Below are 24,240 nucleotides of genomic sequence, written 5' to 3' on the forward strand. Positions count from 1 at the left end.
TGATTGGTTTATTTTACTTAACCTAATGATTCCCATTTATCCATTTGTCTGCAAATGTCACAATCTCATCATTTCCCTTTACGATATAAGATCCGTGAGAACCCGCAGCACGTCCTGAGTGTGCCTGCCGTTCTCTGTGGGGAGCGGCACTCAACTGCACACTGTTCAGACTCCGTATCTGCAGCCCAAGAGGGCTCTCTGTGGCTGCTTTATACATTAAACAGTGTTATGGGTTTTATATATGGTGGTGTTTCTACACTTTCTTCCTGGGAAATCCTGCCACAGACTCATTGAAAGCCACCAGAGAGCTCACTGGGGATGTTGGACAAGCTTCCATGGTCTCAGCAGCCCCCTCTGAGCACGCTCACGTGGTCTTTCACACAACTGTGCTGCGCATGTCCTTGAGCTGAAGTAGCAACCGAGAGGCTGCCCAGGGTCCCATGTGGCCGAGCTCAGTAGGATTCAGGGCTATGTGGTACCACCCGGGGATCACAAGCCCTCTGTGGATGAAGGGGCTGCTGAGGGTCTGGTGCTCCTGCTCAGAAGCCCTGGAAAAGTGTCCCCTAGAGTGGCACCAACACCCCCACCCTCTCTGGCTGGCCCAGCTCTCACCATCAAACCCTCCCCCAACCCCCGCTGGCCCAGCTCTCACCATGAAGCCCCCTCCCTGGCCTGCTTTTGGCAGGTGTGTGCTTTAGATTTATGTGTCTCAGGCTGGCCTCAAACTTGCTGTGTGGCTGACAGTGACTTTCTGATACTTGTGCCCCTACCTCCTGAGTACTGGGATGACAGGTGTGTGTTAGCCTGCCAGGACAGACAGGCAGGCAGGCAGGCAGGCAGGTAGACAGACAGACAGGCAGGCAGGCAGGCAGGCAGGCAGACAGGCAGACAGACACACACACAGAGGGTTGGTCGATGGTTCTGGTGTTAATGTGGTTTGGTTTGGTTTGGGGATGGAGTCTCACTGTGCCGTCCTGGCTGTCCTGAAACGCATTGTGTGGACCAGATCGGTCTTGACCTCCTGGGCACCCACCTGCCTGTGCCTGCTGAGCGCTGGCACTAAAGGTGTCAGCCGCTATGCCTGGCTGACATGGGTTATTATATGTTATTTACTGCATGTGTGTGGAGGTCGGAGGGCAGCTTAAAGGAATCAGCCCCTTTTGGGGACGGAGACCTCTCATTGGCCTCGCAGCCTCTTTACCTGAGGAACCGTCTGGCTGGACCTCAGTTTCGTAATTTTTACCAAATTCTAGCGCGTTACACTAACTTTTCCCGCTGCGGTGTTAGAGCGTCTCGCTTGCCAGCCCTTCAAGTGTGGATGCATTTATACGGAAGTCTGTGGTCTCCTGGAGCATGACACTTTCTAGCCGGCCATCACAACTGGTTCATTTAGAAATTTATGCTTGTGTTTTCCCCCACAGAGCATGGAAGGCCTGGCAGGTCTCCTGGGATTACATCACTTCCTGTTGCCTTTAGGAAGCCCTCTCTGTACTCCGCAGTGTGTCAGGAACGGGCATGCTCTGGTGAGGGAGTGGTGGGTAACCTGTGCGTGAGAGTGTGGGCTCCGGGTGTGGCCATCGAAGCCTTCTGAAGTCATCAGGAGAGGTGACTCCGAAGCCGTATGCCATCAGAAATGTCAGTGAGGAACACTTCCAGGAAGTCTGATGTAGTCTGCACAGCTGCCTGTCCCCTCCCACAGCTGTGCGTGCTGCCTGAGTCACCCCAGCGGGGAGCCCTGCTACTCTCCACACACTTCCTGTCTGGGAAAGCCTGCTGGCCCAGAGAGCTTGGGTCACAGCTGCCTCTCCAAGTGTGCGACAACATGGGGGTCTTTCACATATGTATAGTGCGTGCACTGGGGGACCGATGAGTCTAGGACTGCGCTTGGGGAGGCTCTGCTAAGGTCCCACCACCTCCTTCCTGGGCAGCGTCTGGTGGCCCTGTCACTTTTATTCGGCTCCTGTGTTTTCTGCCTCAATCCCTGTGTACTTTGCCTTAAACTTCCTGCACTGCGTCCAGCCCTCTGAAAATCTTCCTCCCCATGCCCCCACTCCCATCCCAGCATCGGGGATGCTCCTAGCTCTCCTTCCTTCCTTCCTTCCTTCCTTCCTTCCTTCCTTCCTTCCTTCCTGCCATCCTTCGTTGTTGTTTTGAGTTTCTTGTGTAGCCCTGGCTGTCTTGGAATTCATCATGTAGACCAGGCTGGCCTTGAACTCACAGAGATCCACCTCCCTCTGCCTCCCTTGAGTGGGATTGAAGACTTGCAGCATGGACATGCGCGGCCACCCTGGCCTTTCCTGGCGTCTCTGAGTCCCCGCTGTGTTTGGGGCCCCCGAAAGGGCCCTGTATGCTTTTACTATTACCTGAGCAGCTGCCTTACCCCACCCATCTGTACCCGGTCTCCTGGGAGGTCAGGGCCCTGCTGTTCTGGCCTGGGGTTCCCCTTCCCGGCTGCTGTCCCTGGTCCCCCTTTCCTGCCCTGAGACTGACTGACCCTCCCTTGCCCTCTCAGATCTCTCTGTTCACCACTGCTCCCCAAGGCTCCCCTCTCCCTCTTCTATACCAGACTTCTCACCGCCCATCTGCCTGCCCATGCGCGGCCCTCCGGGCTGCACGTGTTTCCTGCTCCTGTTTTTCTAAGATCACAGGCAGCTTTGATCCATCTGTAGACTCCATTCCATCTTCTTTCTTTTTTTCCCCTATTTTTCATCTTTTTTTTTTTTTAAGGACAGGGTCTCTCAGTGCCACAGTCATTGGCCTGGGATTGCTGTGTAGTCCAGGCTGGCCTCAAACTCACAGGACCCTCCACTATGCCCAGCCTTGGTTTTTGATTCTCACTGTGTTGCTAGGCTGGTCTGTAACTTACCATCCTCCTGCCTCAGCACTCTGAGTTCTAGCATGCACTGCTAGGTCTGGCCCTTTTCCCTCTCTTGGAAGAGCACTGGCCCATTGGGAAGGTCTCCTGACCTGGTCATACTTCCTGATACTGTTGCCTTGGTGATTGCATTTCATTCGATATGACCTTTGCAGGGTTCACCACTCAACCCTGGAAGGAGCTCCCAGGGCGGTTGGGAGAGCAAAGGGAAAGCCACAGCCACAGAGCATTCATTGATTCCCGACTGTGTGAAAAGCCACGGATGAGGCCTTCAGAATAATCAGCCGTGGAGAGTGCATGGCTCCCCCAGGCACTGGGCACACAGCTGCGGAACAGGACACATGGTGCCCAGGGACTATGTCCAGAGGAAAGGTACATTTCCTTCCTCTGTTACCTTTTCCTTGACATCATGTCCCTACCACAGATCCCATAGGTCCTTTCTGTCCTGTAGACTCTGTAGCCCTTGGTAAGCCCTCCTACAGGGCTTGTCCCAGCCTCTCCTGTCACCGGTGTACTGCGCTGAGGTCCAGGTGACTGGTTATGTACACTGGAGCTTGATTCTGCCAGTGGAAGTGGCCTGTTAGCTATGCATTGCCTGACCCCTGCTGCATCTGAGTGATTCCCTGTGCTTCACGGGTACAAAGCCCTGCGGCTCCTGCTGCGCCCAGAACCCTCTCCCCATCTTGCCTCTGGCGGGGGCGGGGCTTAGGGCACAGGGGCGGGGCTTAGGGAAAGGTGGTGCGAATATGGCTGCCTGCTGTGGTCCTGGCTAGTCCTACGGCTAGATTCTGGGGTATATCTTCATTCTGGATTTTTTTTCTTTTTTCTTTTTTTGGAGCTGGGGACCAATCCCAGGGCCTTGCGCTTGCTAGGCAAGTGCTCTACCACTGAGCTAAATCCCCAACCCCTCCATTCTGGATTTTTGTTGTTGTTTTATAAATAAATTATATGGACTCTTCTCTCTACTGTGATCTTTTTACTTTGAGAAACTCCGAGCTGGTCATGGTGCCCTAGTTTCTCTTCTGTTGCCCTGTCCAAAGCAGTTTAGGAGAGGAAAGGCCTGTTTGGCTCACACTCCCAGGTTATACATCTCCTATCTGAGGGGAGTCAGGGCAGGAAGTCAAGGCAGGAACCATAGAGGATCACAGCTTGCTGCTCTATGGCTCATCTTCAGCTAGTTTTCTTACACAGCTCAGCCTATGTTCCTAGGGATGGTGCTGCCCACAGTGGGCTGGGGCCCTCACACATCAAGACAGTCTCACACAGGTATACCCCGCTCCCCTCCCGCCCATTTAATCTAGGCAACTCCTCAGTCAAGGTTTTCCTCTCAGATAACTGTAGGCTGTGTCAGGTTGACAGTTAAAGCTGACTAGACACTGCCGGTCCGTCAGAGCACTTGGGAGGTAGAAGGAGAGTCAGTTCAGTGTTATTCTCAGCCGCATAGTAGACTTGAGGGCAGCCTGGGCTACTACGTGAGACCTGGTGTCAGAGATTAGAGAGAATGAAAATGGTTCGGTGCCCGGCAGCCTCTTTACGAAGGACGCTTGTCTGTGCGGTAGACACTGGCTAGTAACCATTCACAAGTCGGCCTCTGCGTTTCCCGGCAGTGTCCGGGGCGTTTAGTGCACTGCTTCGATTGGACCTTTCTGTAGTGGGAATGGAGCCTGGCCCTCAGCATACTAAGGAGCTTGCGCTACAGCCCTGACCATTAATTACTGTCCCGGGCCTTGGCCGTGTCCCTGTGCCTCTGTGATTCTGTCTGTGCTGCGTCAGCTCTTGCATCATCTGAAGTTCCTTCTCCAGTCAGAGTCCAGCCTTACCGTGCCGGTCTGTGTGCCTGGTGCATGTGCACCTCTTGCTGACACATTAATGGTTTGCTCCCAGCCCCCGATCTGAGCTCATCTTCAGGGAGGAGCCTGGGAGCTGGGTTGGGAAAGCGTCCGTCAAGAGCGGTTTTTTGCTCCTGGTGGGGTTGTGTTAGTCACCTTCCTGTCACCGAGACGGAGTGCCTGAGGTAATCAGTGTACAAGGAGAAAGGGTTGGAGGGTCCAGCCACAGACAGTGTGGTCTGTTGCTTTGGGCCACTGGTGAAGCAGCACTGGCTGAGGACGTGTGACACAGGACAGACAGAGAAGCCATTCTCGCAGGCAGGACAGTTGCTGCTCCCGCTCAGGACCCAGTGCAGTTCCCAGCACCCACCCACATCAGGCAGCTCATAACCACCTGAACTCCAGCCCCAAGGGATCTGACGCCCCCTGCTGGCTGCCAGAGGCACACGCTCGTGTGCATAATAAGTTAAAACACATTTGTATTTCTAAAGGTTTTATTTAGTTTTGGTCTGCTTGTTTTGAGACAGGGTCTCTCTATCCTGGCTGTCCCAGAACTTACTATGTAGACCAGGTTGGCTCCAAACTTGTGGAAATTCTCTATGCTAGGATAAAAAGGTGTGTCACCACACCTTACCCATCCCTGCACTCCTAGTGGCCAGCTCCCCTGTGCTAGGTAGCCCTGAGGCTCCTGTCTTCATCCTGCGCTTGAGCCACACAGAGCAAGCTTCAGGCACTGTGGTGCGGAGCTGGGGTCCGGGTCCTCATAGGCAGCTCCATTCACTCATTCTGACAGGGATGCTCTCTAGTTGGGATGTGTGTCTGAGTGGGAGGGGTGCCTTCTGGTCATTCAGTCCTGTTGCTGCTTACAGTCTGAGGCCACACCCTATGTGCTCCAGCCTGCCTGCCTTTCCAGGCAAACCTGGCTCTTTTGCACCTCAGCAAACTGAACCACCTGCGTGCAGAGGGCTGGGGGCTCGCATGCTCTGACGTGGTGTGCTACCCTCTTTAATCCTTGTTGTTCCGCCTGCAAAGCCTGGTGCCTTTCCTCCCTTTTCACCCAGTTCCAGATTCAGTCTTAATCAGACAAACAAAGGGCCACGCTCAGTTCCTCCTCAGCGGAACTGGACTGTTGTCAGGAGAGAAAGGGATCAATCATTGAAAGACCGCAGAGAGTGCCCGTCCGAGAGCAGCTTCGTGGGAGTGATGGTCTGTGACGGTGGAGTGCCCTCTCCCAGGCTGGAACACGAAGACAGCATGGGCAGATGCCTTATCCCGAGTGGGGACCCATTTCTCACCCCCGACAGCTCTCAGTCTTCCGTCCTGATTCAGGCACCTGTGTGTGCAGTGCTAAATACCATTGCTTCCGATACTGAAGTGCTCATGGCACAGTCCCTCTCCTCCACAAACAGAGCTGGTGTCTCCAAGGACAGAACTCTTGAGTCCACAGAAACCAGACCTCACCATTGGTCCCTCAGCCCTCCAAGTCCCATTTCCCTCTTTGTAGGAGAGCAGGACACACTCACTGCTGTGTCAGGACCGCAGGGAGGGTGAGAGGCAGCGGCTCAGAATCCTCTGCTGAAGAGAGAAAGGAGCGAAGCGACCTGCATCTGTGGCATCTGCAGGTCTAGGTGGGTCCTCGGGTGGCACAGCAGGCAGCCTGCGCACCTGCAAGTCATGGAAGTCCTGCTGTACTATTTTAGCGTGTGCCTGTGTTTCCCATGGTCCAAAATGGTTGCCATGGTGTCTCATCTCTTAAGGAAACCTGAAGAAAATGTCACACATGCACACACAGACACACACGCACACACACATGTGCACACACGCGTGCATGCACACCATGACTTAGTGTCTCAGAGCTGGGACTACTTATCTGTAGATATCCAGGCAAAGACCAGGACGCACGCACAGAGAAGCATCCGCTGCTGACACTGCTGTCTGTGGTGGCCCGAGTTTCCTTTCCCATCTCCCCCTGACTTGGGCTCCATGGTGTCTGCTGCACTCCTGCCCTTTGCTCTTTTTTTTGTTTTTTCTTCTCCCTCCTCCTGCCTCCCTCCCATCTCCTTCCTCCTTTCTTTCCCCCTCAGTTCCCAGGAAGGAGGAATCAATAGCAGATCTCACGAGTGCATGTTCGAGCACACACAAACACACACACACACACACACACACACACACAGGCAAGTACAGCATGGCCTCTCAAACTGTAGATCAGCGAGGGGTTGAGAAAACTGGGTTCAGTTAATTTGGGGTTTATTGGGATTTTTATTTGAGACAGGATTTCTCTATGTAGTCCTGGCTGCCCTGGCACTTGCTGTGTAGACCAGGCTAGCCCCTAATATACAGAATACACTTGCCTCTACCTCCAGAATGCTAGCATAAGGTGTGTGCCTCCACTCCAGGCCTAACTGATTTGTAAATCTAGTGGGAATTAGTAACTTCACTAGAAATGGCGGTGGCCTCAACCAACAGACCTTTATTTTTTTTTTTCCAAAGATCTATTTATTTATTACATATAAGTACACGGTAGCTTTCTTCAGACACACCAGAAGAGGGCATCAGATCTCATTACAGATGGTTGTGAGCCACCATGTGGTTGCTGGGAATTGAACTCAGGACCTGTGGAAGAGCAGTCAGTGCTCTTAACCGCTGAGCCATCTCTCCAGCCCCCAACAGACCTTTATTACTTGTTAAAAAAACAAAAAACAAAAAAAGCCTGTTGGATGGTTTAGGTCTGGGCTTACTGCTTTGTGGTCCAACCACAAGGCAGGAGTAGACAGGAGGAAATATCCAAAGCAGGCAGGCAGGCAGACAGACAGAAAGACAGACAGACGACAGATACAGACACACACATACACACACACACACACACACACACACACACTCACACACACACTCACACACACACACATGGAGCTTTCCGGCATATCCCTCCTGTGTGGTGGGAAGTACTTTACTGGTGCACATGCTACCTGGAGTAGAACTGATGGTCCACCCCTGGGCAAGCAGAAGAGAGTGGATGTTATATTGGGGAACCATAAACAGTCAGCTGCCGTTCGTGCGGCATTCATTTAGTGCCTCTTGTCTGCTAGGAAGCATCCCCATTCCAGAGGAGAGGCGGGGACAAGCCAGGAAGCAAGCACAGATGAGAAAGGAGCCTGGAGACCCCAGAGCAGCCTCCTGGCTCACCATTGCCCACTGTCAGTGCTCCCATGCTCCCATGCTCCCATGCTCCCATGCTCCCAGCTCCCGTGCTCATCCCTTTTGTCATCCTTGCCCTTGCTGCTGGGTGGCTTTTCTCCCTCCAGTTCTGATGTCAGCAGCACCACCTGGAACCTGACGAAGCAGCTGGCTTAGTGGGAGCCTCTGGGAATGAGCCCTGTGCTTGAAGAGCTGCTCCAGCTTTAGATGCTCAGAGGCCAGGGGCTGGAAATTATCTTAATCTTGGGCATGCTGGGCCACCTCCAAGAGGCCAGGCTCCAGGGACAGGGTGACAGGAAGGGGATCCACAGAACCATGAGATCCTTTTCCAGGCTTGGTAATTAGTGTGAGCATTTTGTTCAGACTGACCAGAGAGGCATTACTGCATGGGACAAACACAAACACAACTGTGAAAATAAACATTGATGTTCCTTCCTGGATCCAGAGGACATACCCCCCTCCCTTCTCTCTCCCTCCTTCCCTCCCTCCCTCCCTCCCTCTTTGTCTATTGTTTTAAGATAGTCTTCTTAGGTAGCCCTAACTGGCCTTGACCTCAGAATCTTCCTGCCTTAGCCAGTCAACTGCTCTTAGCTCCCAAGAAGCTGCTGAAGCAAAGGGGTACATCCCAGAGTGGCCTTGAATTTTTTGTGTAGGGTTGGGGATTTAGCTCAGTGGTAGAGCGCTTGCCTAGGAAGCGCAAGGCCCTGGGTTCGGTCCCCAGCTCCGAAAAAATGAACCAAAAAAAAAAAAAAAAAGAATTTTTTGTGTAGCCAGGGATGGCCTTGAACTTGTAACTCTCCTGCCCTGACCTCCCTAGTGCTGGGGATGGAGCTCTAGGCTTTGTGCATATGAGGCAAGCACTGAGCCGCATTCCTAGCCAGTGCCTGGTGTTAATTCTTCTCCCTGTCCCAGGTCTGTCCAGTGCTGTTCTCTGGGAACGCAGGCAGGTACTGGGGAGGTCAGGTGCTGTTGCAAAGGGTGAATCAGGGCCTCCCTCACACCTGTCTCACCTGTCCTCTGAGCAGTACCCACAGGCATTTTCCTCTTCCTCCTCCTCTTTTATAATTTATGTATTTTGCATACAATGGTGTTTTGCCTGTTTGTATGTATGTCTATGTGAGGTTGTCAGATCCCCTGGAACTGGAATCACAGACAGTTGCGAGCTACCATGTGGTCCTGAGTTCGACCTCTGGAAGAGCAGTCGGTGCTGCTAACTGCTGAACCATCTCTCCAGCCCCTTCTTTTTCTTAGTCATGTAAAGATTTCAGTTCCTGGCCTCACTTGCCACAAGATTTGGAGTGCTTCTGGGAAACTATTGTGGGAAAGCAGTTCGTTGGAGTCCTCAGGGGCTTGCCAGTGACTTTGAGCACTGCCCTCAGCGTCCCCACCTGCTGTGCTTTATCTGCCATTCCTCCCTTGCAGGGCTATTTCAGGGATCTGGGAAGCGTGTCCTTAACATCGGTCGGCAGTGGTTGCACCCACATGCAGAGGCCTGTGTGGGATGCCATGATAAGAAATGAGATTTTGTGGGCAGGGGCATGGCAGACATGTGGAGTGGCTGGATCAGTTGGAGGAATGTCTGGAGGCAGCTCCAAGTGAAGATGGACAGACAGGGAGCTGGACGTTGCCCAGCCTGTGTGCGCAGGCTAGTGTCCCTTTAGGGAGAGGAAAGTGTGGCAGACACTGTGCTGGAGTCAGGGCCACCTGTGTGGCATGAGGTACCTGCTTTGGATGCTCAGAGCTCAGATAGGCCTCAGTGTGGGATTTAAACAGTTGGCAGGAGACAGGTTTTGTCCAGGGTAGGAAGGTGGACAGGCACAGGTGGATAGCAGGAGTGAAGGAGGGTCCCCATCTTGGAGGAGGAGGAAGAGGAGGAAGAGGGGGAGGAGGAGGAGGGGGAGGAGGAGGAGGAGGAAGAGGAGGAGGGGGAGGAGGAGGAGGAGGGGGAGGAGGAGGGGGAGGAGGAGGAGGAGGAGGAGGGGGAGGAGGAGGAGGAGGAGGAGGAGGAAAGGGTCAGTAGGCTACTTACAGGCAGGAGAGGGCAGCATTGTGATGGTCTGTATTTGTGTGGTTAGTAATGCTTCAGAAGCCTCCGGAGACAGCCTCATGCCAGCCTGCTGGGTGGGAGGAAGATTGTTCCACTTCAGGGCTCAGAAGCTTAACTGGAGCCTGACTTACCTGCTGTTCAGTGTATAGCCTGGCTTCAGGAAGAATGAGGAGGCTTGCGTGCAGTGCATGGCCAAGTCAGAGCCCAGCCTAGATCCCTGGGAGAGCAGAGAGAGAGGCAGAGACCAGGGCTGAGTCCACCCTGGGCTGACCCCCAAGGAGTGGTGTGGGACTGTCCTGCCGGGGAGCAGGGAAGTAAGGGACTAGGACCAAGCTAGCAGTCCCTGGCTACAGGCTGGGGCAGGGCAGGAGGTGTGGCTTAGGGCCCTTACTGGACTTAGGCAGATGAGGCAGTTGCTCTGAAGTCTAAGATCAAGGACAAGATGGCCAAGAGTGGATGCAGACACAAACCCTTTTGTTATCCGACTGACCATGATGGGGCTTCTGACCAAGCTGCCCTAGGACAGCTGTGGCCTCGAAGAAGGGCACTGCAGCCTTTCTGACCTCACACGGTGCTCTCCGAAGCTCCCAGGGTTTACATATCCATAAGGTGGGGAAAGCAGGAGTGTGGGCAGCACTGGACCAGGGTAAAGCGAGCACTGACCACACTCCTCGTGGCTCACTGCTCCCAACACACAGCTTTTGGCTGTGACATAGAGTATGGGGTGTGTCAGTTGTTGGTATTCACAAAGTCCAGGAGCGTGCTGGGTGAGCTCATAGGCCATCCTTGACTCTGTACATTTAAAAAAAAAAAAAAATTAAGCCAGACAAGGTAGTGCAAGCCTTTCATCCCAGCCCTTGTTGGAGATGCCTGGTCTACAGGGGGGGGGGTTCTAAAATAACCAATTAAGGTTACAGAGACAGGAGGAGAGAGAAACACTGTTTCAAAACACTACATAAATAAATAAAAATTAAGGTTGGGGATTTAGCTCAGTGGTAGAGCGCTTGCCTAGCAAGCGCAAGGCCCTGGGTTTGGTCCCCAGCTCCGGAAAAAATAAATAAATAAATAAATAAAAATTAAAAAGTAATAATAGGGGCTGGAGAAGTGGCTCAGTGGTTAAGAGCACTGACTGCTCAGAGGTCCTGAGTTCAATTCCCAGCAACCACACGGTGGCTCACAACCGTCTGTAATGAGATCCGATGCCCTCTTCTGGTGTGTCTGAAGACAGCTACAGTGTGCTCATATAAATAAAAATTAATAAAATAATTTTAAAAAATAAAAAAGTAATAATAATTACACAAAAACATTGTTAGTCCTTTCTCATGTCCTCTCTCTGACCTCAGGCTCACAGTGCCAAGGCTGGGTTTGAACTCTCACTGTCTCTCCCACTGCCAAGTGCTGAGATCACAAGCTTGCCCGTGCACATGCCCTGGCTGTCTCCAGGGCGGCTTGATCGGAGCCAGGTGGCCGACTCTTCTGGTTTCCAGGCATCCCTCGTGTGTCCTCAGAGGACCTCAGGACAGGTGGGGAGAACTCTCGATGGTCCAGGTTCAGCCCTCTTGTTGTCTTAAGGTTGACGTGTTTATTGATACAGAAATAGCCTGTGCACAGATCAGAGAGTATGGCCAAAGACACAGCTATCTTTGGGCTTGCAGCCCCACCCCCAGAACAAAGGCGCATGTGACTGGCTCCTCCCTGCGTACATGCACTCACACACGCTCACAGTTCCCGAGGCCGAGAAGCTTAAATGGATCTCACACCTAGCATATCTCACTGGAGCCTGTGCACGGTTGGACTCTCTCCCTATCAGCCACTGCGTTCTCTTTGAAACCATTTTGATGCCCATGTGGTGCGCGTGCGTGCATGTGTGTTTTAACCAAAGATCCTCAGGCAAACATTTGTGCCACTGGACACTCCAAGGCCTTGAACTTGGTGCTGGAAAGAGGGCTCAGCAGTAACGAGCGCCAGCAGCTCACAGCTCTGTAACTTCAGTCCCTCATCTGGCCTGTGTGGCATTGCACACACATGCTACAAGAGGCATTCAGGCAACACTCATACACATAAAAATAAAATCACATGCACACACACACACACACACACACACACACACACACACACACACACACAGATGCACATACACACGTTTTAAGCCATAGACGTGAGTCAGCTGGGCCTTCCGAAGCTCAGTGTAGACAAGCCAGAAAGGAACATTGTAGCCCACGATTCTTTGAACCAGTGAGGAAGTTTCCAGACCATGAAAATGGCCTTGTAGAGACTCAGAACAGGCAGCAGCTCCTGAGGCAAGCAGCAGCCCCCTAGGGCTCCACAGAGACAAGCACTTCCCTTATGGACATACATGAGCCAGCTCCCTTTGTTGGGGAGGAGGCTGTCAGAGGAGCCATTCCTCAAGAGCCGGACACAGTGGGGCAGACTCTCCTGCTGGGACTTGGAGCTTGCTGAGGGGCTATGCTGGCTGCCCCCCCCCCTCAGTGTTGAGCTTACAGTGCGGCTACCACACTCCCAGTTCTTTCATGTGGGCTCTGGGCATTGAACTCAGGTCCCCATGGTTTCGCACAAGTGCTTGACCAATGGAGCCGTCTGTACCCCGGCCTGAGGTAGCTCAGTGTTTCAAGGGAGCCACATAAGAAAGGGCAGGAAGGACACACACAGGCAGAGCCCCTGCTTTGGCTCTCAGTCCCCTCTGCCACCATGCACATGCCGGCTGTGTGCTCAGCACTTGGGCTAGTGGGAAACAAGGGCGCCCAGCACTTGTCCTCCAAGGGCCTCGCACATCCAGCATCAGGCAAAGCCGGCGGTGACTGGTCAGGGGAGCTGTCACCTCTACCGGGGGACTGGGATGGCACGGGCGGGGGTGGGGACTGGGCACTCAGGAACTCTCCAGGGTTCTGGAAGGGGTTGCTGTCTTGGCAGCAGACACCTACGGTGAAGGCAGCTGCGCCTGTGGTCACGCCCCAAGCAGCCAAACGCATATCAGCTGCATTAGCAAGCCTGCGTGGGGAGAGCTGGGAAGCCGGAGGCTTATCTAAGGAAGTGATGGTTAAGCCAATGCTTGAAGGATGAGGAGGCATAAGTCAGGTCAGGGAGGGCTGAGCTGTCCTAGGCCGAAAGAGCTGCCTCTGTGGGCGCCTCAGGGTAGGGAGAACCCACTAGTGAGGTAAGATGTCAGGCCCTCAGCTTCTCCACCGACACTGCAGACCTCTTTCTTCTGCCTCTTTACATTAAGACTTATCTTACACTCACGGTGTTCTGCCTGCATGTGTATCAGCGTCAGCATCGTGTGTATGCAGTGCCCCATGGCGGCCAGAAGGGGGCGTCAGTTCCTCTTGGAACTGTAGTTAGACACCATGCAAGTGCTGGGGGATCAAACCTGGAGCTTCTGCCAGAGGACTAAGTGCTCTTAACCACTGAGCCATCTGTCCCCCTCCCCAGGCCAACCTCAGAATTAGGTTTGATTGTCATAATTGGGACCCCGGCCCATGTCCTGCGCCTTCTCTGAGAACTGGCTGCCTCAGCGGTTCACTATTCTCCACTGTACACTGACTGGCTGGCCCTGCCTGCCTCACCGTGGCCTTTCCCACCTAGCAAGTGTTCTTCAGCAGGCTCTGCTTCCTGTGTGGTCTCCTCATACAGCTGTTGGTGCCTGGGTCCTGTGTTTACACATGCTCAGCACCCACGCTGGTCCAGGAAGTGACTCTTTACCTGAGGAGCACCCTGGATACAGCCGGGGAGTCCGCCCCTGGAGCCCTGTGTTTTCAGTGAGCCACACTGGAAAGGGCCCAGCAGTCACTACCTTCAGTGAGCCACACTGGAAAGGGCCCAGCAGTCACTACCTTCAGTGAGCCACACTGGAAAGGGCCCAGCAGTCACTGGCCTTCAGGATTTGGGAACTAGGGGCAGAAATTTCCAGAAATCCCTCCACTCATAGATAATCCTGTATCTCTCACAACGCTTTATGAACTTTAAAAGAAAACAACTTGACTTTCCTGCTTCCTTCATTTTCTGATGCTGAGACAAGGAGGGTCTCAGGCTGCAGTCTTCCCATGTCTCCGTGCTGATAATGGCGCTCCAGGCATCTTAATGTAATTTTCTGAGGTGAAGCGTGACGTCCTAAGTTCCGTTTCCAGAGCCCACACTAAAAAGCTGGCTGTGGGGGCTGGGGATTTAGCTCAGTGGTAGAGAGCTTGCCTAGCAAGAGCAAGGCCCTGGGTTCGGTCCCCAGCTCCGAAAAATAGAAAAAAAAAAGAAAAAAAAGAAAAAAAAGAAAAAAAGAAAAAAAAAAAGCTGGCTGTGCACCTGCAATGGCAGCCCCGGAAGGAAGGCAGAGAGAGGTGGGTCTTTGGGGCTCACCAGCCAGCCTAGCCTACTTGCCAACCTGGGGCCTGCGAGAAGCTGCGTCTCAGAGGTTAGGAGGCCGAGGAAAGAAGGCTGTGGGTTCCCAGCCAGCCAGGACTATAGAATGAAATCTCAAAGGCAAACCAACTGGAGGCGGGTGTGGTAGCCATGCCTTTAGTCCCAGCAGAGGCCTGGAAGGACTTCCCCTGTGTGTGCGAGCCACTGGCAGCGCTTTGGGAAGCGACCATCACTCCCGTGTCATGAGTCATGGCAGTTAAGGAACCTTCTGTGTAGTCAGACGAACCAGGGTTTGGGACCACCAACCCCATTGCCTCTTCCCGTGACTATAATCAGTACTTCTGGACCCAGGCCAGGCCACTCTGATCGCTAGCCAAGCTTACTTGTGTCCGGGGCCAGTCTTGCCTTGTCCTGTGCCGGTCCTACCTCTGAGGTGGCTGGTCAGCACCAAAGTCACTGACTCCAGCACAGGGCTCACAGACCACCACACCCTGGAAGGCAGAAGAATGTGCTTCCCAGCGCCCTGTGCACCTGGCGGTCTCTCGGGTAGGATGCAGGCCCTTTGCCTGCTCCCAGCCACTTTAGAAGGAAGGCTGTGTCCGAGGTGTCCCGCAGGCACCGTTCCAACCTCCACCCACTCCCGCAGGGCCGAGCAGGCTGCAAGGACCAGACTGTGAGCCGTGGTAAGGGTTCCCAAGCCGGCCTGTGAGTCCCGGGTTGATAAGGAAGGCCCTGCCTCTGTCTGGACTCCCGGGGAAGAGAGAAGCAGGAAGCTTTTAGTGGGGAAAGGTGCGTAAGGCCCTGCCAAGCAGGTTATCGTGGGTGGGGAGGTACCACCTGCTATAGCCCCAGGATTTGGGTGGAGATTGTGGTGGAGCCTCCAGAAAAGAGGGCTGGGACAGCTGAGTGCTGAGTGGCCTGTGACTGGCTGAGTGGCCCATGACTGGGCCTCCTATCCGCTGCTGTGGCGGCCCACAACCAGCCCACAAACCTGTCTCTTCCCAGTCTGCAGCAGCCTCAAGGAAGCCGCTCCTGACCTCGCAGTGAGTAGAGAGGCCTCTGTCCCTAATACTCCTTGGTGTCCTCCAGAACACTTACTGTTGAGAGGACAGTGGCTAGGGCTGAATCAGGGTGTGGTCTTTCCTGTGTGGGCCACCTTGTCCTGTGCCTATTGCCACAGCACCAAGACAGTCAGTTCTCCAGGCGTTCCAAACGCCTGTACTGCGCTGGCCACCGTCATCGGCCTCCGGGGAAGCTCCTGAGTTGGAAGCTAAGGCCGGAGAGTCCTGGCAAGGAACAGGGTACTCTGTGCAGGCTGGGAAATGTACTGGGATTTCTTTCCCTGGCTCTCAGAGCCTGCATTTTAGCACTTCTAGGTGAACCAGTAGTTACAGGTTGTCCTTGTCACCAGTGTAGCATCTGGCACACAGAGGCACATTCCCCGGCATTCTGTGGAGAGCCAGGTCCTTGCTTGTGGGTGGAGAAGGAGTGTGTGAGACATGCTGCTCTGTTACTGTGTCAAGTGTCACCCCTGTGACACTTCTGGTATTATCTCTCTCTCACATCCACAGACCCCTCCTCCTGAGTGAGAGTGCAGGTTTTCACTGGCTCAGGGGCTGCCAAAGGGACTTGGGGAGGACATGGTTGGGCTCCCGTCTCTAGGGTGCTCTTCTTGGGCAGGGAGAGCCCATCTGCCTGCTGCAGCTTTGTCCCGTTCCTCAGGGACCAGGAAGTCCTTGGGACTTCCTGCTTTCCAGAGCTGAGTGAAGCAGCCCTTATCTGGAACTAGAAAGCCCCAGGAGGTGTGTGCTCGAAAGAAAGCAAATAGAGACCGTCCTGAAGTTTCCTTGCCCCGGCAGCACCACCTAAGCTGCTTCCTGGGAGCTTAGCGCTGCCTTTCTTTAAAGTTCTTCCATTCATTCGTTCATTCATTTTTTGTTTGTTTGTTTGTTTGTTTGTTTGTGGTCTCTGGGTGAGCCTGTGCGGTGTGTGACAGTCAGAGCACAGGTTGAAGGACGAGTCTGTTCTCTGTTCTCTCCTGCTGTGTGTGGCTTCACTTCAGGGCATCAGGCTTGGAGGCTGTGCCTTGCCCTTACCTATGGAGTCACCTCACAGGCAGCGCTTCAAGCTTCACTTTTTCATCCAATATCGGCAGGCCCATGTGATGTCAGCAGGCCCATAATGCCAGAGCTTGGGAGTTAGAGATGGGAGGACCAGAAGTTCAGTGTTGTCCTTGGTGAATTCAAAGCTAGACTGAGCTGTATGAGACTACGTGAGACTCTGACACACACTCTCTCTCTCTGAGATTGGCTCTCACCTTGTAACTCTGGCTGGCCTGTAACTGTCTATATAGACCCGGCTAGCCTTGAAATGCACAGAGATCCACCTGCCATAGCCTCCGAGTACTAGGATTAAGGTTGTACACCGCTGTGCCTAGCCAACATGAGACTTTCAAGAAACCAGAAAGTTTAAAACAGGAATGGAGGGGTTGGGGATTTAGCTCAGTGGTAGAGCGCTTGCCTAGCAAGCCCAAGGCCCTGGGTTCGGTCCCCAGCTCTGAAAAAAAGAAAACAAACAAACAAACAAACAAACAAAACCAAACAAAACAGGAATGGAGAGGTGGGGCTCAGAAGTTGAAGTCAGTTATTACTCCACAGAGGACCCAAGTTCGACTCCCAGCACCCCACATCAGATAGCTTACAACCTCTTGCTACTCTAGCTCCTGGGAACTGATGCCTTCTTTTGGCACACATGAGCACATACCCACATACATGTGCATAATTAAAAGCAACAAAAATACGACTTTAAAATTGTTAAATGTCTTTCACATCTACTACTATTCCAAGCTAGTGGATATTAGTCCTGGCCTTCAGATGGGCCAGAAATGGCCCAGGAGTCCCCAGCGTGGTAAGATGGAGCTGCGGTGAGCCTTTTGCAGAGCCTGGCACCAGAGCTCCTCTTTGTCCCACTGGCTTCCCACCTCTCTAGCAAGGGGGGAATGGGACATGGAGTTGTTGAACTGCCTGAGCTCAGCTTAGCAAGCAGCACAAGGGCAAACCCCCAGGCCTCGTTTCCTTCCTGCAGCTGTGAAGAAATACCCTGATGAAATGCACCTATGGGAGAAAGGGCTTATTGTAGCTCCCAGTTCCAAAATATAGCTCATCATTTTGGGGAAATCAAGGCAGAAACTTGTGACAGGTGATCCACAATCAAGAACAGAGAGAGAATGAATGCAACCTTGCCTAGTAGTGCTTGTTCAATTCAAGACCCAGCCAAGGGAATGGTGCCACCCACAGTGGGCAGGGCCTCGCTTCTCTTCTTATGCAGTCAAGAAAATCCTCCTAAGGCTAACCCACTGGCTAACCTAATCCAAACAGCCTGTCACTGAGACTCACTTCCCAAGGGAGTCTGCATGATGTTACGTTGACAAAACTATCACAGTATTTTCTAAACTTGGAAGTTTGAAGTTAGGATACTCAGACTCACAGCAGGTGGGAAGAGGGACAGTTTGTGCATGGAGCACAGGCTTAGAGAACCTACAGGAAGAGAATGAAAACTGGACTCAAGATAGAGAGCACGGGGCTGGGGATTTAGCTCAGTGGTAGAGCGCTTACCTAGGAAGCGCAAGGCCCTGGGTTCGGTCCCCAGCTCCGAAAAAAAAGAACCAAAAAAAAAAAAAAAAAAAAGATAGAGAGCACGTTTGGCACACAGCAGGCTCAGGGTTCAATGTACAGAAACCAATGATGGCTGTCCACCTGAGTCTTCCCGGGCCACCATGGGACATGCTTCTACATAAAGGTTTTTGTCTCCCTTGTTGGGAACTTCTTGTGTTTGTGAGTGTGTTCAGGGCCCTTGGAGGCCAGTAGAGGGCCTCAGATCTCCTGGACCTAGAGGTGGTTGGGAACTGCCTGAGTGGGTGCTGGGAAGCCAGGTTGGGCCCCCTGGAAATGCAGCAAGCACATTAAACAGCTTTCCATCTCCTACCGGGAGCCTTTTAAAGATAATCACTTTTTCTTAATCCTTTTTAAAATCACATTTAAAAAATGTACTTTCCTTTAATTTTTAAATCAGCACACAGACTAATAGGTTTCTTTATACATAATCATGCACACTTAGCTTTGGTTGGTCCTCCCCACGGTGCTCTCCCTCATCCCCTTGCCCCCCATGCCCTTCTCTCCCCTGCAGTACTCCCTACCCATGTTCACATCTCATGTGTTCTGTTAGCTTCCCCACCCTGCCCTCACACCGCCCCCCTGTCCAGTACCCTGGCCTCCGTTTAAGTGCACAGCTTAAGAATCACAAGTGCAGTCCTGCCTCAAGAGAGAACATCGACAGTGTTTGTTAGAGCCTGGGTTACCTCGTGTAATATTTTCTAGTTCCATTCTTAATGAACGAATAAAATCACCCTGTGTGACCAGACGCCAAGCAAAACGGGGCCAAGAATGACAGAGAGTTCATTCAGTCAGGAGAGGAAGGATTTTATAGTCTTAGCGTTCAGGAGTGGAACTGAGAGGCAGATGTGGTGTGGCTGCCTCCTGTCTTCACGGGTGATTGGCTTTTCATCTCTGCCACACCCATGGTCTCTCTCTAGGGCTCCGGTGTTCTCCTCTGTGAGCGGGAAGTTGTTGCCACTGCTTAGAGGTCTTCTTAGGCTCTGGGGGTCCAGAACCTAGGACACTCTTAACCGTTGGGATAGAAGGGATGTTCACCTGGCCAAATGGAAGCCAGCCTTTCCCAGAGCAGGCTCCCAAAGCCAGGTACTCACTTTAGAGTTCCTCTGCTCAGCTGTGCGGGCTGCCCGGGGTCCCGATCCCAGCACCCAGGAGGCAGAGAAAGGTGGATCTCTGTGTCCTTGAGGCCAGCCTGGTCTACAGAGAGAGTCGAGCCAGACAGATCCTGTCTCAATAAGACCAGAAAACAAATCAAAGATATTTTCTCAGAAGACAGAGAGCTGGAACACTAGGAAGACACTGGTGGTTGTGGCTGGAGAGGAGGCTCGGCTGGGCACCTGCCTGGGGAACGAAAGCCGCTTTGGCGTCGAGCTCTAGCTCAGCACTAAAGTGCACACGGTGCGCACCAGCTACCTTAGCATCTGCAGGTTGAGACAAGAGGACCAGGAGGTCAGGGTCATGCTTGGCTTCACAGGGAGTTTGAAGACAGTCCCATCTCAAAATAAAAAGGAAAAAAAACCAACAGCTTAGCATTGGTTTACTTTGGGTCACTTTTTATAAAGATTAGAGCAGAGAGGGAGTGGAGTAGCTCACTGGCGGAGTGTTCACCCAGCAAGCCCAAGACCCTGGGCCCAGACTACAGCGATACAGATAATAAAACCAGAACCATCTTATGGAGCCAATGATGACTGAGCTGTCTGGGAAATTGGGCTACTGTCTCGTTCCTGATTCTTGGAAAGGCCAGGTGGCAGCTTGGGGTGGCAAGGGAGGTGGCTCTTTAGCTTAAGTGACTCCATTTTGTTGTTGTTTTGTGGGAGCTGGGTGGGAGAGCCTAGTCCAAAACAGCTGCTTCCTGTGATGGCCGGTGTGGATCACTGTGGCCGGTTGTCTGTGGTTTGACTCCAGCAGAGGGTGTGTGGGCTCTGCGTGGGAAGACTTGTAGAAGGTTAGCCCTGTCCGTCCATCTGCAGCCTTTTCCAGCCCTTGCTGCCATGGTCTCCAGATTTTCCTTTCTACCTTACTCTTTTAAGCTGGAGTCTTATGTACCTGGACCACCCTCATGCTGGTCTTTATTAAAAACCATGTATTCATTCATGGCATTATTTTCTTCTCTGAGCTCAACTCTCTTCTATCATGAGGACTTTCTATTCTCAGGATTATCCCAGATGGCCCAGCTCTCTTTGGTCACCTTGAACCTTCTCTGAGGTCTCCAGCAGGACCCAGCGCCTGCCCCACCCTCTGCCTCACTGTATGCAGAGCAGGTGCTGGCCTTCTCTCCCATCCTGGGAACCAGGTGCTTCCAGGCACCTGTGTGGGGGTGACACTTGAAATTCTGCTCAGCCCAAACATGTAGCGCCAAAAGGGCAGTAGCACCATCGTCCTCAGCTTCTAGCTCACCCTGTGGGTCTCGACCCTTTGGAGGTCAGATATCAGACGTCCAGCATGTTAGTTCACAACAGTAGCAAAGTTACACTGACGAAGTAGTAACAAAGATAGTTTTATGGTTAGGGGTCAGCACAACATGGAGAACTGTATTCAAGGGTCACAGCATTAGGCAGTTTAGAAGCACTGCTCTAGAGAGAAAGAAGAGTCAGGTGGGCTGGAAACAGAGGCCCAGGGAGACGGATACAGCGCTTCAGCCTGGGCATCGAACCTTTTCTTTTTCTTTCTGTCTTATTTTGAAATGTGTGTGTGTGTGTGTGTGTGTGTGTGTGTGTGTGTGTGTGTGTGTGTGTGTGCACGCACGTGCACACTGGCAGAAGCCTTCAGAGGCCAGAAAAGGGCATTAGATCAAGGGAGCCGAAATTAGAGGAGCTTGTGAGTCACCCAGCATAGGTTTGGGAACCAAGCTGACCACTGTGCCATCTCTCTGGCCCTGACGTGTTCTTCCTGATTGCCACGAGCTGGTCCGTTCCCTGGGTTTTTGCTGAGCAACCGGTTACTGGCTGCTGGTTACTTCTCATTCTACAAGTGGGTGATTTGCCTTCGTGTGTGTCTGGGCAGAATGCGTGCGGTGACCACAGAGGTCAGAAGAGAGCATGAGCCGGGACCACAGTTGTGAGTAGCTGTGTGGCTGCTGGGATCTGAACCCAGGCCCTCTGCAAGAGCAGCCAGTGCTCTTAACTGCTGAGCCACCTCTGCAGCCCCAGGACCTACACTCTGTAGGGAGGAGGCAAGCGCTGACTGGACAGGTGGCTCGCAGTGAGCAGACCCCAGGAGGTCGAAGCAGGAAAGAATGCAAGTCCTTGAGGGTGGCTCACTGAACTGGTGACTTTTGAGAGAAGGCCAGAAGGAGGTGAGGCAGGAAATAGGGCCCTGCGCAGGGCCAGATAGACCATCAAGGAGGAGCATGGCTGTATGGAAGCGGGGGTGACTGTGGGAGCTGAGTGAAGAGAATGGGAAGAGGGTCCAGCCCTGTGCACATCCACACGTGTAACACTTGGGACAGGACAAGCTAAAAGGTATGGTAGCATAAAAGAATCGCCCAGCCCTGCCTGTGGGGACCTACAAACTTCCTTTCATTCTGTAGCCATTTTTCTCATTGTGCAGTGCTCAGTGCGGTTTGTAATCTGTTAAGTGTCTCCATTTAAGTGTTTCGTGGCCAGATAGTGCTCCGTGTTTCCGCATGTGCTCTGTTTATCCCACCATTCCTCTGCTGGCGTTGACTCTTTGCTGGTCTCTCTGCATTGTTAATATGGAGCTGGCACCTGTGTATTTTCCTTCCCCAGGGAATTAAAGTGCCTATCCCGGGCTGATATTGCCCGGCAGAGCTCAGATCTTCCCATGTTCCCCCAGATAGATATGGGTGCCATGTCACAGCTGTTCAGTTCCTGTGCCTCCTCTCTCCCCAGAGAGGCCATCTTCATGCCCTCCCTTAGGCTGGCTTCTCATCTCCTGGTCCTGACGGTCAGGGTGATAAAGTGAAACCCCACCTTGTCAGTGGGCTGGCTAGGTGAGAGGGGACAAGGGTGAGGGCATGTCCGTAGCCTGAGAGCTTCCCTGGTCTTAGTGGTTTAGAGAGGCAAGTGATGTGTCTAGATGGTACCTGCTGGCCAGAGAGCCCCACAGCAGGACTGCTGGCCCGGAGGCTGGCCGGCCAGCTCTTAGCTTTGGGGTCCCTTGGATACCTCACACGGAACTGTGAGGCCCAGGCATGTTGCTCTCCCTGTCAGTTGGACTAACTCGTGCCGTGCATGCTCACCAGAGCACACTGGAGCACAGATGGGGGTGCTGGAGATTCCTGAATGGCCACTTGGTTCAGTGGGGTCTCGGAGCAGGCACCAGAAGCACAGGCCTCTGTTGGCCACGCTGGGACAACTCAGCCTGGATCTTTCTAGGAATAGACAAGCAGCTGCTTCAAAGACCACGCCAGGCTCTGCTGGTCCTTCCTCCTACCGTCTCCCTGGCTGGGTTCACCCGGCCTCCCTGTCTAAAGCCCTATACAGCCTTAGAAGGGGGATGGTTTTAGATTCAGCCCTGCTCCTTCAGAGCCCTCCTGAGCACCCTGCTTCTCCCAGGTTGGAGCCCCTCCCACCCTTCACCTTTCTGTACCTGGAGCCATTTCAGCTGCCAGCCACGTGACCCTTCTCTTTGTGTCTGGAGTCCTGGGTGTCCTGTATCCCTCAGAGGCCGGATTGAAACCAGCCTGTCCCAGACCAGCGTGCTCCAAGCGTGCCCATGGGGCTGTGCATCCATTCCTCAGAGAGGCACGGCCATCAGTCACAGTTCAATATTTGTGTCAGCCTCTTGACCAACGCACTTAGCAAATGTTTGTTGACTGAGTAAATGCCAGCAGATGGCAGCCACTGGAAGGAATGGAGAGGAGGGCAGAGCAGGAGGGAGGACACTGGCAGACATAGCTCCAAGGCCCCAGTGGATAGGGCTCTGGGGAGGCCTCCGGCACAGCAGCAGAGCCTCGTGGTCAGAGCCCCTGATTGCTGAAGGCCTGGTTAGAGCCGTTGTTAGAAGAATCCTGAGTCTTTCCAGAACCCAGGCAGGCTTCCGGTTTAGCACAGCAGCACCTTTAAAGGAGTCTTCCCTAGAGCCAGGTGGTGGTACTTAAACACAAGAATATTATTAAGAAAGTAAGCCAACCCTGATGGCACACACTGTTAGCGCTAGCACTTAGGGGCCAGAGGCAGGTAGTGGATCTTTGTGAGTTCAAAGCCAGCCTGGGGGGTTGGGGATTTAGCTCAGTGGTAGAGCGCTTGCCTAGGAAGCGCAAGGCCCTGGGTTCGGTCCCCAGCTCCGGAAAAAAAAGAACCAAAAAAAAAAAAAAAAAAAAAGCCAGCCTGGTCTAAAGAGTGGGTTCCAGCCCAGCCAGGGCTGCACGTGTCTAAAGAGATGGACGAAAGCACTCTTCAGCTCTGCAGTGGGTTGTTCCTACTTGTATGTGTGTGTTCACTTGGGTGTGGAGGCCACAGGTCGTCCCTGGTCGTTGTCTCTCACTGACCTGCATCTTGCCTGCCTGTCTGCCTTTCTGTCTTCACCGCCTCAGCCCCACACTCCTGTATCACAGATGTGCGCTGCTGCTCCTGGCTCTCCCACATGGGTTCTGGGAGTTGAACTCAGGCCTTTGTGACTGTGTGGCAAGCACTTTTAAAGCTATCTCTCTGACTTATTTGTGTGTGTGTGTCCACGTGCAATTACATGTCATTACATGGTTCATGTGGAAATCAATTCTCTCCTCCTACAGTGCAAGTCCCAGGAGTTGAATTCAGTTCATCAGGCTGGGTGGTAAGGCACCTTTATACACCAAGCCATCTAACTGCACCCCATCCTTGGGAAGACAAGGCCTCACTGTGTAGCCACGGCTGGCCTTGAACTTGCAGCAGTTGTTAGTAGGCATCATCACCCCAGGCTTGTTTTGTCTGTGAGCCCAAGTTCTCACGTGACTCACACTTCTTGTTTGGGAAATGCTGTTAGGGACTTTCTCCATATAGGTGTGGTTGGGGGCGGGCATTACCCCTTCCATCCCAGAGGAAAGGGCTCCTGAGAGCCAGGCCTGCCCCCCTGCTGCCAGCCCACCTGAGGCCCCTCACTTCCTCTTTCCCAGCTCAGGCAAGAGCTCCCTTCCCTCGTTCTCTTTTCCAGAACGTTCTCTAGTTGCCAGAGCTTTTATTTGCATTTAGTGCTGCTTCTGGACGCTAGAGAAGGACTAGAAATACAAGGTCCGTTTCTGCCCGAATGGTTTGTCTTGTCTGGTTCCTGCTGTTTCTGGTATTTTGGGGATTGACCTCAAGTACCCACTAG

The 24,240-nt window shown here is 53.1% G+C and overlaps 1 protein-coding gene and 1 long non-coding RNA gene across 5 annotated transcripts in view; one reads left to right on the forward strand and one right to left on the reverse strand.

Moving 5' to 3' along the window:
* Ppard (peroxisome proliferator-activated receptor delta) overlaps nt 1-24,240 on the forward strand; it is a 65,419-nt gene that overhangs the window by 20,989 nt on the left and 20,190 nt on the right. The window contains exon 1 of one of the 4 annotated variants that reach the window (XM_087596965.1): nt 15,076-15,360. The gene's annotated coding sequence lies outside the window, so the exon portion shown is untranslated. 4 annotated transcript variants of the gene reach the window in all.
* LOC147998552 (uncharacterized) lies at nt 18,781-22,758 on the reverse strand. Its single transcript, XR_015645618.1, has 3 exons — nt 22,540-22,758; nt 19,083-19,213; nt 18,781-18,996 (listed from the first exon to the last, which is right to left on the reverse strand). It is a non-coding gene; the product is annotated as an uncharacterized LOC147998552 (long non-coding RNA).

Source organism: Rattus norvegicus, chromosome 20 (genome assembly GCF_021556685.1).
Source record: "Rattus norvegicus strain SHRSP/BbbUtx chromosome 20, alternate assembly SHRSP_T2T, whole genome shotgun sequence".
Lineage (NCBI taxonomy): Eukaryota > Metazoa > Chordata > Mammalia > Rodentia > Muridae > Rattus > Rattus norvegicus.